This window comes from Sus scrofa, chromosome 2 (assembly GCF_000003025.6).
Source record: "Sus scrofa isolate TJ Tabasco breed Duroc chromosome 2, Sscrofa11.1, whole genome shotgun sequence".
NCBI classification, from domain to species: Eukaryota; Metazoa; Chordata; class Mammalia; order Artiodactyla; family Suidae; genus Sus; species Sus scrofa.
In genome coordinates this window covers 16,886,113-16,899,661 of record NC_010444.4, presented here as the reverse complement: position 1 = coordinate 16,899,661, position 13,549 = coordinate 16,886,113, and the positions used below count along the sequence as shown (strand labels likewise).

The 13,549-nt window shown below is 51.3% G+C and overlaps 1 long non-coding RNA gene across 2 annotated transcripts; it reads right to left on the bottom strand.

Moving 5' to 3' along the window:
• LOC106509363 lies at positions 1,519-12,611 on the bottom strand. 2 transcript variants are annotated; one of them, XR_001306846.2, is made up of 4 exons: positions 12,512-12,611; positions 12,199-12,291; positions 5,667-5,773; positions 1,519-3,782 (listed from the first exon to the last, which is right to left on the bottom strand). It is a non-coding gene; the product is annotated as an uncharacterized LOC106509363 (long non-coding RNA). The 2 variants fall into 2 exon arrangements; XR_002341488.1 differs by having other exon boundaries at positions 5,667-5,757.

Below are 13,549 nucleotides of genomic sequence, written 5' to 3'. Positions count from 1 at the left end.
TAGCAGAGGAAGAAGATGGAGGGAAAGACGGAAGGGGGAGGAAGGGAGGGAAGCAGAAAGCCCCATCTCTCAGCGGGCTATTGACACGGACCAACCAGCATGTCTCCAAGAGTGTTCAGAGGAACCCCAGTCCCTCAAGCCTCCCCCCACCCCGTGGAAGAGGGGTACCAGGGCAGGAGTTTGAGAACTGCTGCATTTGCTCCCCTTAGACTCATGCTTTGCATTAACCCATGAAGTCCCACAGCAAGTAAGTCGTTTCAATTTTGTGTGAGCATTGTGTCACAAAACACCTCTCTCCCCATTTGTAGAAATTGTGCCCTAGGTCACCAGACAGTGGTGACAAAGTTTCCAGAACTTCCTCTTCCAAGCCAACTCTAGTATCTCTTGTCCTAACTCCCCATCCCCCGACCCCCACTTTTGGCTCCGAAGCCGGATTGACCCATTTTTCCAGCTTCTCTGCAGTGTGCCAAGGAGGCTTGAGGAAGCATTAGGGTCTCAGTGGGCCTATCAGCACCAGCCTCTCTAACACAGGTTTTCAATACGGATGAAGCAATTCCATCAAATGGGGGGAGATATGGGGGAGTGGGTGCCAAGCAGTGTGAGCGCTCTAGGCCTGGGATGCTGGCTCAGACTCTGTGCTGAATTAAAAGCCTTTGCTCTTGATCTGGGGGGTGGGGGGAGGCAGGGAATGGGGGTGGCTGTGATGGGAACTCTGTCCCTCCAGCACAGGCATGGCAGAAGGACTTCTGGGGGGACTCCATGGCCAACTCGTGCAGCTTAACCTAGGCTGCTCCCTCCCACCCACTGACCAGCGCCCAGCCTGGGTGATGGGGTGGGGCGTGAAGAAGACCCCCCTCCTTGTCCCTTTGCTGGACTGGATCTGCTGGTCTGAGGACACGAGGGCTCTGTGATGGGGAGGACACCCCTCTCCCACCCAGCCCCTCCCCATCCCACTCATTCATGGTCTAGGTTCCAGGGACACAGTAGACAAACCCATAGGGAGTCCTGCCCTCATGGGGCTTCGTTTCCAGCAGGAGGTCAGATAGCGGGTGCAGAAAGCAAATGTCAAGCTTAATAAGGAAAGAATTCATAGAGAATATTATAAAGACACATGTGCTATGAAATCCAAGGAAAAGCAAGCAGGTCGAGGAGACAGAGTGTTGGGAAGTGGTACCCATGACCCCCTCTCGGTTTTGGTGATTTGCTGGAATGGCTCACAGAATTTAGGAAGACACTTATGGGTGTCAATTTACTGCAAAGGGTATAACTAAAAATTCTCATTGTGGTTCTGTGGGTTCAGAACCCAACATAGTGTCCATGAGGATGCAGGTTCGATCTTGGCCTCGCTCAGTGGGTTAAGGATCCAATATTGCCACAAGCTGCAGCATAGGTCACAGATGTGGCTAGGACCTGGGGTTGCTGTGGCTTTGGCATAGGCTGGCATCTGCAGCTTCGATTTGACCCCCAGCCCAGGGAACTTCCACATGCCACAGATGCGGCTATAAAAAGAAAAATAAATAAGTAAATAAAGGATACAACTCAGGAAGAGCCACATGGGAAAGAGGCACAGGGCAAGGTGTGGGGGGTGGGGGCGATGCAGGGCTTCAGTACCCTCTCTAGGTGTGCCATCCTCCCAACTCCCGAATGTGCCTGCCCACCAGGAAGCTCTCCAATGCCTAGAGGTTTTTTATAGCAGTCTCATTACGTATGCAGGATGGATTAATCCTTGGCCCTTGGCGATGAACTCAATCCCCAGCCCCTCTGCCCTCCTTGAAGGTTGGGTGGGGCTGAAAATCCCAGGCTTCTAATCAAGGCTTGGTCTTGTGGGTGACCATCCTCCATCCTGATGTTATCTAGGGACCTGCCAAAAGTGGCCTCATTACAGCAAAAGATGTCCCTGTAACCACAACGCCCAGGAAATTACAAGGGACTTCAGAGTTCTGTGTCAGGAAGCAGGGGCCACAGTTTCTATGATGTCACTTAACCCGCCCTCTCTTGTGGGACTCTCGGTTGCTTCAGATGGTTCATCCTCGGAAACCAGGACACGGCGAGCACCCCGAGTCACACATCGACTGTATCCTCAGGACCACCTCCCTCTCTGGACAAAGCTGGGTACAAGTTCAGGCAGGAGAAGGAAGCGATGGCCCCATTTTCTTCCGTCTGCCCCTGGCCGCTCTGAGGGGTCTTCAAAGGCCCCAGAATGTTGCCCGCTCCTCTGCACAGGCCCTCCCCAGGATGTAAGGTAACTCACTGGGGGAAGGCTTGACATCCTCAGAAAGCCCTTTTTGTGGCCTCAATATGTTTGTCCAAAAGCTACGCACAGCGCTTAATGTTTTACACATCAGTGTGGGTCCAGGCTGCAAGAAGAGCGTGAGCAAGTCCGTTCCTCTCTCTGAGCTTCCATCTCCTTCTCCGTACAAGGAGTGGCTGAGATGGTCACCGAGGCCCTTCATGCCCCCACCTCAGGGCAAAGCTCTGTCACTGCCCCACAGTATAGAAGAGAGATTGACAGCCTGGACTGGAATCCCGGCTTTGCCCAACTCTTAACTCCATGACCTTGGGCAGCTTCCTGGACCCTTGGTTTCCTCATCCCTACACTGGGGCTAACAGTAGTGTCCAGCTCGTGGGGATTTGGGAGGAATAACGCAGGTAATCCAGGCTGGCTTTTACCACCGTGCTGCCTCATAGCACAGGAAGTGCTCAGTAATCTGTTAGCATTCCTGTGCTGATGAAACCTGGTTTTTCACCATCTTTATCTCATCCACCACGTTGACCTTGCTACAGTCTTACCAACAAGGAAGAAACAGGCCCAGAGAGAGAATGGGATCTAGTCAGTGGCCAGCTCAGGGGGCGTGGCCAGGCTTATCTCCGCCTCCCACTCCTACTTGGGCAGGGGGGGGGGGGGCCTCTCTGCCTCTGAAGGCCTGACCCCTATGGATAGCCCAGCCCCTGGTAGCTCCAGGGTCAGTACAGACCCTGTGGCTGAGTTGAGCCAGTGGTTCCTCTACCCTTCCCCATACTTGACCCCCATGCTTGCCTCACCTTTCAGAGCATGGGCACGGGCAGTAAGGGAGGGGGGCAGCAGCAGCCCACCACCTGTCAGACTGTCGGAAAACAATGCCAGGTGCTGCCAGGCTCAAGGAGCCAGAATGACTAATACGCTTGTGTCAAAAAAAAAAAAAAAAAAAAGAAAGAAAAGAAAGAAACTCAGAGGAACATTTTCCTTCCGAAGACAAAAGGTGCACAGCCCACCTGGTAGCGCAGGTGTCAGCCCAGCAGCAGCGGGCGTAGGAGGACTGGTTATCTCCATCCCCAGGGTGAGCCTTAGCTAGTGGGTGGAGGAGCCCCAGGAGACTCAAGGCCGCCTTATGACTTTATCTCTGAGTCACCAGGCAGTCCCTGGGAACAGGCTGGGGTCTTGCTGCCTCAGCAGCCTTTACCCTGGGGATACGGATGTGGGTTCTTTGTGTCTGCGGGTTTTCAGGTCCTCCAAGCCTATTTCTGCAGGAAACAGGGAGGAGTCAGGGCAAATGTGTGGCCCATCTGCCACACACACACTCCCGCTCCCCCCACCCCCCCACCTTCCCCGGCCCAGGGAGCATCCTCTGATCTGAGGACTTGGAGCATTCCACGGCTTCCAACTCGTTGGTTCTTTCCAAACCCCCCTCACACACGCAGCCACCGGGGCTTCAGTTTTTGACACTCAGAAGACAAGAACTGCCGTCTAACTTCCACTGGGTCATCCATCCCCCGCGGCAGCGAACGCTCTGAGTCCAAATGCCCTATAAAGGAAGAGGAAATGCCAGGAAAGGAAGGAAGATTAATATTTCAAAAAGAAAACCATCTGGCCATATAATTTTACATTTACTCTTGTGATCAATTAATCTCTGTCTCCCTCAGACCGTAAATTCCGTGAGGGCAGGACCTGCATCTGATGTGGCTCACCATCCTGGCTCCAGTGTCTGGGATGGGGCCCAGCACCCGAGGGGACTGAAGAGTCATGAATGAAGAAATGGCCAGCACCTTCCCACCTTCCTGGGGCTGCCTGAGGGAGCTCAAAAAGGACCCCCTGGAACCAAAGAAAGGAGGGGGCCGAACCAGATCTGTGGTTGCCAAGCTGGGCTCTGTGAAGGCAGCTGTGTGCATCTTGTTTTCAAGGTTTTCAAAAGTCTGATAAAGCCGGCTCCCCTCCACGCCCCCATCACGGACAGCTTTCACTAGCGCATCAAGAGGGCAGCCTCTTTGAGCCTCTCTTTGTGCCCAGAGCTGTTAACAAATGTCCAGGGACTCGGGTTGGCTCTTGATGACACCGTGGATGCCAAGACCAATTCCAGATCAATATCCGCTCGTGTCAGTCACTACGCTGCAGTCAATGGATATGTGAAGATCCGGTACTGCGGGTTGTGGCAGACACAGTGTTGCAGAGATCATGACCCATAGGTGACCTGGTGATCCATACAGGGCTTTGATGGAGAGGTTTAGGATCCCAGCTTAATAGCATTAAAGCCCCTTCCAGAACCAAGCACCACCGGTGAGCACGTGCCCTGACAACTTTCTTCCGGATGCAGGAGTGCCTGAGCCCAGGAGGACAGGGAGAAGGGAAGTAGAAAGAGCAAAGCCACACCCTTTGCATCCTGGGGAGGACCCAGAACCAAATGCCCATCCCTTTCCCTGCAGCCAGGGAATATAGGGCAGAGACCTCTCCATAGGACCTACCCTCCCTGGCCCCATTCATTTCCTCGGAGAAGAAAAGCAGGTCCACAGCTGTCTTCTAGGTCACTAATCCAGAGCCTGCATCATGGGGTTTTAACTCTCTCTCTCAAAGGCCCTACTAATTAAAATATTTACAGTGTGCCTTATGGATTGTTTGCTCTCCCCCGGTGCTGAAAAAATGTATACATTTGCATACACTTGCTCATTTCATTTCAGGCCTCCCAACCATTCTTAAGGAAGGTTCAAGATTATACTCATTTTACAGAGGAAACTGAGACCCAGGGAGCGGCCACGGTTCACTGAAGGGATGGCCCCCAATTTGCTCATTCAATGTCTTTGGATGTGCCCACCCACCCTGGCTTAGGGCTTTGCCACGTGACTTGCCTTGGCCAATAAGACGGAAGCAAGAACGATGCCTGGAGAGAACTGAGGCACGCTTAAACACTGGAGCTCACTCTCTGGCTGCCTTTGAAGCTTTCAGCCACTCTGTGAACAGGCCAGACCAGCCCAGTGGAGGCTGAGAGACCACGTGGAAAGAGAACCAGGAGGTCCATTCATCCCAGATGAGGCCAATGGAGCAGCCAGTCCCAAGGGACCCAGCTGCTGGACCCCAGACGCATGAGTGAGCCCAGCCAAGATCAGAAGGACGTTCAGCTGGTCCCAACCAAAAATGTTGACCTCCAGAACCATGAACTAAATAAGTGGTTGTTGCATTGAGCCACTCAGTTGGGGGCTGTTCGTTGCACAGCCAAAGCACTTGACACAGAGGCAAAGTCTTTTGGTCAAGGGCACCCAGCAGGACTGGGATTCAAACCCAACCTTTCTGGCCATAGAGCGCATGTTCTTAACCACTAAAGATTTAGTGCTTATAAAGTATACTTAGTTTCATTGCAGGCCCCTAGTGAGTCCATGAAGCAATCATAACAGAAACTCAGAGATATCAAGAAACCTACCTAAGTTCACACAGCTAGTCAGGCCCAGAGGAGGGCATCCAATCCAGTTCTTCTGATTCCACACTCCTCCTGGTCCATCGCTCCATGAAGGCTGGATCCGCCAGAGTCTGGTTAATAGAACAGCTTCTTCTTCGGTGCCTTTAAAGTCCCCCCTGCTCCCCTCCGGAAAGCCTCCTTGACTTTCATGAATGGCCCGGTCTTCTCCCTCCCACCGTGAGATCCTCAGACAGAACAGGTGGCTCCCTCAGCTGGGAGCTGTGACCATTAAACTGACCCTGCCTGCCACCCCCACTCCCCTTCTCACCACCCCCCCAGTAGGAGCTGTCGGTTGTCTTGGATACAGCAGGTGATGAGAAAGGATGGCAGCTGAGGTCACAGCAGGAACTGGCCAGGCTGTGGACAGGGAGAAATGGCTTCCTAGACAGATCGGTGCCCTTTCTCCCACCCTGGAGTGAGGAGGAGGGCATGGATAGTCCGGCCATGCCCAAGCCAGTGTAGGAGACCTGAGATCTCCGTAAGATCCCCAGGAGGAAGAAGGATGGGCCTGGAGTAAGGGAAGGCGGGACAAGTGCCCAAGCCCTCCAGGTTTAATTACAAGGCAGTGGGAAGGGAATGTCACAGAGCCATCTGCAGGGTTGGGGGCGGGGGTGGAAAGGCCACTGGAGGGTCCTGCTGAGGCCCTGCCCTGACTGAGCATCTACAGAGCAAGGACCTAGAGATAGGTCTGCTTCCCAAGGTGGAGCATGATAAGGCCCCGCTCTACTCCACCATGAAATAAAATCAACAAGCAAGGAAGAGGCAACTTCGGCACGAGGGAAGAAGATGCCCTGAGTCATGCAGACAGAGTCTGAATCCCACATCTTCCTCCTAGGTGCCTGACTTTGGGCAGCTTTCTTCATCTTCCTGAGCTTCAGTTTCTCATCTGGGGAAACAGAGGTAATCCTCTTTATATTACGGGTGCTACATGAGAAAATGTTGTGAGAGAATTTCATAAACCACAAATGCCATGTAGGGGAGCTGATGTGGGGACACCATGGCCTGCCTGTCCCTCTGGCTCCCCAAGCACCAATGATTCTCCAAGTCCTGGAGGAAACCCCAGAAACTCCATGCCTCAGAGCTCTAGGGCAGGACATGGAGAAATGCTTCTCTCTTTTCATGACCATGTAGTATTCCATTCCTTGGCTATAACATCATTGATTTGCCAGTCTCCTATTTGTGAGCACTTCTGCTATTTCCCATTAGGCTATTATAGTGCTGCAATAAATCATCATGTTGTCTGAATCTCTAGGTCAAAGTCAGATATGTGTGTTTATAATTTTGATAGATAACAAATTGTCCTCCATAGAGGAAGTACTAGCATTGTTTGAGAGTACCTATTTCTCCACACTAATTTGGGCTCCACATATTAACATAGTTTTTCATCTTAATCAATCTGATAAAAAATGTTTTATCTGCCAATTTTTAGTTTGCATTTTTCTTACTACAGGAGAGAATGAGCAACTTTGCATATGCTTAAGAGCTATTTGAATTTCCTTTCCTGCAAACTGTCCATACCTAAACTTTTCCCACATTTCCTCTGTTTTTCCTTTTCTTATTGATTTGTCGAGCCCTTTACATATTATAGAATTTAGCCTCTGTCTGTGATAATAGCTTCGAGCATTTTCCCAGTTTTTCATTTGTCTTTTCACTCTCTTTACAGTGTTTGTTTCCATGCAGATCCTAAAAATGTCATCAAATTTACTTATCTGGATGTTGTGGAATTGCTGGGGTTTGTGTCATACTTAGAAACGCTCTGAATTTTAAACCTTGACCCACACTGACTCCCCATCTTGGTGTCTGCTCCGACCTTTCCTTCCTGGTTTGAGTCACTGTCCATGCTGGCACCTAATATCCTGCCTCTACTGGGCAGCTGAACCTGACTTTGGCTAGACATCCCTCTGCCCTCCTCCCTTCCCTCTATCCCTGTAGTTTGACCCTTGGTTTCCTACCAGTTCCCCAGTCACCAGCTCTGTGCCTGTCTGGCTTCTTCCCAGCCTGCTGCAGTCCCTCTGGCCCCTACTCAGCTCCCTCCAGGTGCAGCCAGGTCTTAGTGGCTCCTTCCCCATTCCCTACCTCTTCCATGTGGACCCCCTTTATCCATCCCCCCACCTCCTTGCTCCTTCTAGAACACAACCACACACTGTGCCCTGACTTTAAAGCTCTGGGTCCTTGGCTAAAGCTGAAATGATGGGGGGTGGGGGGTGATCCATGGACAATATGGTGGGTAAGTTGTGGGGGGAGATAGCAGATCAAGAGGCTGAAAGGGTCTCCTCAAACCTCTATTAGCAAATCCCAACATGGCTTCTTCCTTCACAGCAACTTAGCTGAATTTCTATCTTTATTAATCAAAGAACAAATTTAATTAATTACCTTAAATTGCTCTAATTGAATCTAGAACAAGAGCATGGACAAAATCCTGAGAAGTAATGAACACAGGCATTTCCAGCATCTGGAGTTGAAATGATCTTTAATTTCAATTTGGGAGCAAAAGGAATGTGACTGCAGTCAAGCCCTCCCCTCCCTGCCTGCTCCCTGACAGCCTCGTTACTGCCCACAGTACCAACAGGGCCTCTGAACTTTCTTCTCCCTCTTTAGCAGCAATGTTCTTTCTGCTTCAACTTATCCCAACCAAGAAATGTGCGCAAACCCACCTGCCAGTGTCCTCTAGGTACTGGAGTCCACTGGGTGCTTGGAGAGGGTACAATAAGAGACCCATAGAGGCACAAACAATGAGACAGGGCCAAGTCAGGAGCTAGACTCATCCTTGATGCTGTGCCTTTCCTTCTGCTGTGCCCTCTTCCTGGAATGCGTAGGGCATTTTCACTGCCATTTTCCAATTGTTGCATCCCTGCTGCTTTCAAGGCCTGTTCAAATGTCTCCTTCAAAGGAAAGCTAGCCTACCCTTGACTGAAAGGGGTTGGAGGAATGGACATATTTTCTGTGCAATTGTCCTCCAAGGGGTAGCCCTGTGCCAGGAGGAGGAGGCATGGAACAGAACTTTTTTTAGGGGAGAGGGGGAGGACAATGTATTCTCTGGCTAGTAAAGATGAGGAAAGAGGGGCTCAGAGAAGTCAAGTACTTTTTCCATGATCACACAGCTAGATAGTAGCCAAGGCTGACACGGCTGCCTTTCTGGTCTTGCCTGGGTATTGGCAGAAAAATCCATATCCCAAGATCTCCCTTAAAGCCCATCTTCCCATCTCCTCTCTGTCCTGAGCCCCCAATCCCACCAGTCTCCTTTCTCTCTCTGCTCCCCTACACCCTTCCCCTTCCCTGACTCTTTCCAGGCTGGGCATGGCTTTGATCCAAAATGACTTCCAGGGGACCTGTCTGATTAAGAAAGAAGGGTGCCAAGGCAACCAAGACACTCCTGAATCTTTCATTCTTCTTATTATGGGGTTGGGGGATTGTTATTTTATTATTAGTCTTCCCCTCAGCTGCCAAGTTTCTGTCAGCATCCTCCTCATTGTGCCACCCTCCTGCTCAACCACCTACAATGGCTTGCTCTTACCCCAGCCTCAAATCCGAGCTCAGTCATTCACTGAACTGTGAAAAACATCCTAATAGGTAATATGCACTATTAGTACAACCGTGAGAGGCAGCCATCCCTTTCACCTCCACTTGAGCAATGAGAAAACTGGGGCAGAGAGAAGATTACAGAGCTGGAATTCAAACCTAATGCTCTCCTGCTCGAGAAGGCGCCAAAGCCAGTTCCACACCCATGGTGTGGCACTGCCCACTGCAAGCACCTGCTCTGGCAAGACCCCAAGGGTGATGCTCAAGATGCTTCCTGTCTCAGAGGGGACATAAGCCTGGGTGGCCAGGACCCAGCTCTGTAAGAGGCATACAGGTGTCACTGTGTGTTCAGAGAGGTTGGCCGGCTTCATGCCAAGGGAGCTGCCCCAAGGGAGCTGCCCCTTCCCCTCTAGAAACTGGACGTGGAAGGGAGTGGGACAAGGGAGCTGCCTCCTTGAGCAAAGGATCCTCCCCCACCTGCAGCCACATCTCTCAGATGGTCCACTGGGGGTAGGGGCAGGGCAGAGAGACAGGGCTCACTAGATGCTGATGGGGACTTTGGGGCTCCACCCACCAGGGTGATGAGACCAGGAGGTTTGTGGTGAGTGCCGGCCACCCCGGCAGAAGGAGCAGATGTCTCAGCCTGTCCCTGTTCCCTGGCAGGCCTCATCTTTTATAAATAGTTGTACTTGCTGGAGCCAGAATGAGTTGAGGCTTCAGCATCTCTGACTGACAGCCCGGCAGAGCCAGGCCCATCTGCCCAGGGCTATGCATGCTCACATAACACTCCCTCCCCACCAGCAGTCCGCCTGCCACAAGGGTGTCATTGCACCCAGGACACGCAGCATCCTGGCAGGTGCTGGCTCCATGTGGCTGGTGGCATGTGGGCTGTGTGGGCTCATGGGCAGAGTAGCCAAGTGAAATCAGAAGGGACTTTGGAACAGACTGATTCTGGAGGTAGTGAGCGCCTCATCTCTGGAGGGGTTCCCAGGAGAGCTGGGTGACCATGTGACAAGCTTGCACCAGCCAAGCTTTGAGCTCGGAAGCACAGTGGAGGTGGAGGGAGAAGGCTGAGCCAGGTGCCCACAAAGTTCTTTGGGTCCCAGTGTACATCTGGGATGACACAGACTGGGAGCTCTCGTGATGATGGTGCCTTAGCAAGACCATGGCCTCCCCCTACCCCAGCCCTCACTTGCCAGGATGCATAGCTGCGTGGGCTCCAGGAGCCCTCCGTCTCCTGCCTGAGCCCACCAACTTCTCTGGATGCAGGAGGCAGCCAGGAGAGGCTCTGCCCACAGCCTGGAATGCATTACTCAGTAGCTGTTTACTCCTGCAGGATGCTCCACTGAGGCTGCCAGCTCCCCAGGTTTTCCATGAAGCCCAAGTTCTGCAACAGTGCCCCCCGACCACCACACCAGCTCTACGGATCCTTGGGGAGCCCCTGTGGGAGTGGAAACCCTGTGAGCCTTTTCAACCTTAGAAGCGCTCCACTTCCTAAAGCCAGGAGACGATGGACTCCTTAACCTTTGGGATCAGAGGTGGATATTTCAAATCATAAGCTCCATGAAAGCAAGAACCAGGTTTGTCTTATTCACAGTTCCTCTTGTCCGTGGTGGCACTGAAATAATTATGGACCAAATGACTAGTGAATAAATGATGTCAAGGCCACCTCACCTACCTCCTCGCAGGAAGCCAGAGTCACCCGTGGGGAATTATCTCTGTCCTCCCTCTGAAGTGGTAGGGATGAGCAGGACGCTCTGGAACGCATATCACCTCTGGCATCAGACTCTCTGAGTCCTAGTCCTGCCTCTGCCTCTTATCAGATATGTGACCTTAAGTGTGTTTCTCAACTACTCTGCTTCCTTAGCTGGAAAACAGATAATAATCTCTGCTTCGGAAAGATGCCAGAATACGTTCAGATCACATTCTTAAATTGCATAGAGTGGGCGCTTCATAAATGATGCTGTTAATAGTGCTGTGCTCCAAATGTCCATGGTTGTCTTTCCAAGCACACGGTAAGCTCCTACTCCCCCTTCCCTGAAATTGGGTGTGACCACATGTGTTGCTCTGACCAGTGAAATGAGACCAGAAGTGGCACGCCACTCTTTGATGGGGGCTTTAAGAGCCCATGTGCAATTCACAACACTCTCTTTTCCCTACCTCAGTAATCATGGCAGCAGTAAGACAGCCACAACCAGCCTGGGTCCTGGAATGAGGAATATGTAGATTAAATCCCCTTTCCCCTCGCCCCCTCCCCACCATCCCCACTGATCTGTGATGGAGCAGTATGTGGGAAATTGTAAATATGGCTGCAATATTCCTCCCATCCCTGTATGGACTCCCGTTGGCAACCTGACTTTGCTACGTCCTCCCATCCAGAGATAGAGTCCATTTCTCCACCCTTCGAACCTGCTCAGCCACATGGCTTGCTTTGGCCAAAGGGATATTAAAAACTGCAGTGCAAGCAGAGACGTGTAAAGCCCTTGCCCATCGGAGTGTGCCTTCTTTGGTGGTTGGAACCTCTTCCGCTACCACGTGAATGAGCCTGGGCTCGCCTCCTAGAGGAAGGAGAAAGGTCCCATCTGTCCCAGCTAACGCTTCGAACATTTGATTGAGGCCACTCCAAACCACCTTAGCCCCATCTGAACTAACACAGACCACAAGAACCACCCAGCCAACCCACAGACTTGCGGGAGATATTAAATGTGTGGTTTGGGGGAGTGGTTTGCTACTCAGCAAAGACTAACTGATACAATGAGAAATAAGCAATGAGAGACACATCTCAGAGTATTAAGCCACTGATCTTTGGGGATGTTGGTCACCACAGCACGACCTGGCACTTTCTGATTAATTGATGTAGGAGGGAAAGGAAATACATCCCAATTAAGTTGTGAGGGCTCTCTCCTTCACGGTTTCCCCCCGACCAGCCATTTCCTCCCACTCAGCCCTCTCTCCCACCTCTTTGTTCAGGTATTACCTTCTGCCATTGTCCAGGCTCCCGTTCATTGGGCTCATGGAGTCTTCTCCTCACCTCCCACTGCTGGATGGAACCTTCTAGGACTGACAGTGCCTTAGAGACAAGATATGAAATGTCCCCATGTGAGACTGGTTTTCACAATGCACCCTTGAGGGCAAGCACCCTAGCCTCAGCCCACACATGGTATTCCCCTATTCCCTTCACGCTCAGGTATATCATCTGGCTGCAAAGTGAGGTTAAAAAAAAAAAAAAAAAAAGGCACTGGCTTCAGCAGCAGGCATACCTGGATTCAAATCCCAACCCTGTCTCTTACCTTTTCATCCTGGTTCTGTCACTCCTTGCCATGTGATCTTGGAAAAGTTCTTTTCTTTCTTTCTTTTTTTTTTTTTTTTTTTTTGGTCTTTTTGGCTTTTCTGGGGCTCCTGCAGCACATGGAGGTTCCCAGGCTAGGGGTCGAATCAGAGCTGTAGCCACCAGCCTACGCCAGAGCCACAGCAACGCGTCTGCTACCTACACCACAGCTCACGGCAACGCCAGATCCTTAACCCACTGAGCAAGGCCAGAGATCAAACCCATGACCTCATGGTTCCTAGTTGGATTCGTGAACCACTGAGCCACAACGGGAACTCCGGAAAAATTCTTTAATCTCCCTGAGCCTCAGTTTTCTTCTCTGTGAATTGGAGGTAGAAATTCTTTGTTCACATGGCTATAAGAGTTATAAATATATTCAATGTCTGGCAGAAGTAGAAACTGAATAAATAGCAACATCATTATCTTTGGAGCCAGACTGAGCAGTTCTCAAATTCCAGCTCTGTCACTGACTGGCAGTGTGTCCTTGGAAAGGTCACTGGCTTGGAGTTCCCATCCTGGCTCAGCAGGAATGAATCCGACTAGTATCCATGAGGCTTGGGTTCGATCCCTGACCTTGCTCAGTGGGTTAACTGAGCTGTGGTGTAGGTCACAGGAGCGGCTTGGATCTGATGTTGCTGTGGCTGTGATATAGGCTGGCAGCTGCAGCTCCAGTTGGACCCTTAGCCTGGGACCTTCCATGTGCCTTGGGTGCTGCCCTCCAAAGCAGAAAAAGAAAGGAAAAGAAAAGAAAAGTCACTGGCTTCCCTGACTTAGTTTCCTGCTCTGTAAAATGGGGGTTAAATGCCCTTTTGTCAGGATTAAAAAAAAAAAAAAAAGGAAATTATATAATAAAGAGCATGGCATGTAGTAAGTTCTGGAGAAGTGCCAGTTCTTTCTTGCTCACCCACGCCCCCGCCCCTGCCCCAATCCCAGTTTCCAAATTCCTTTGAGGGCGAAGGTCTTGTTTTAGCTCTATACCCTTCCCCCAGTCTCCCACAAA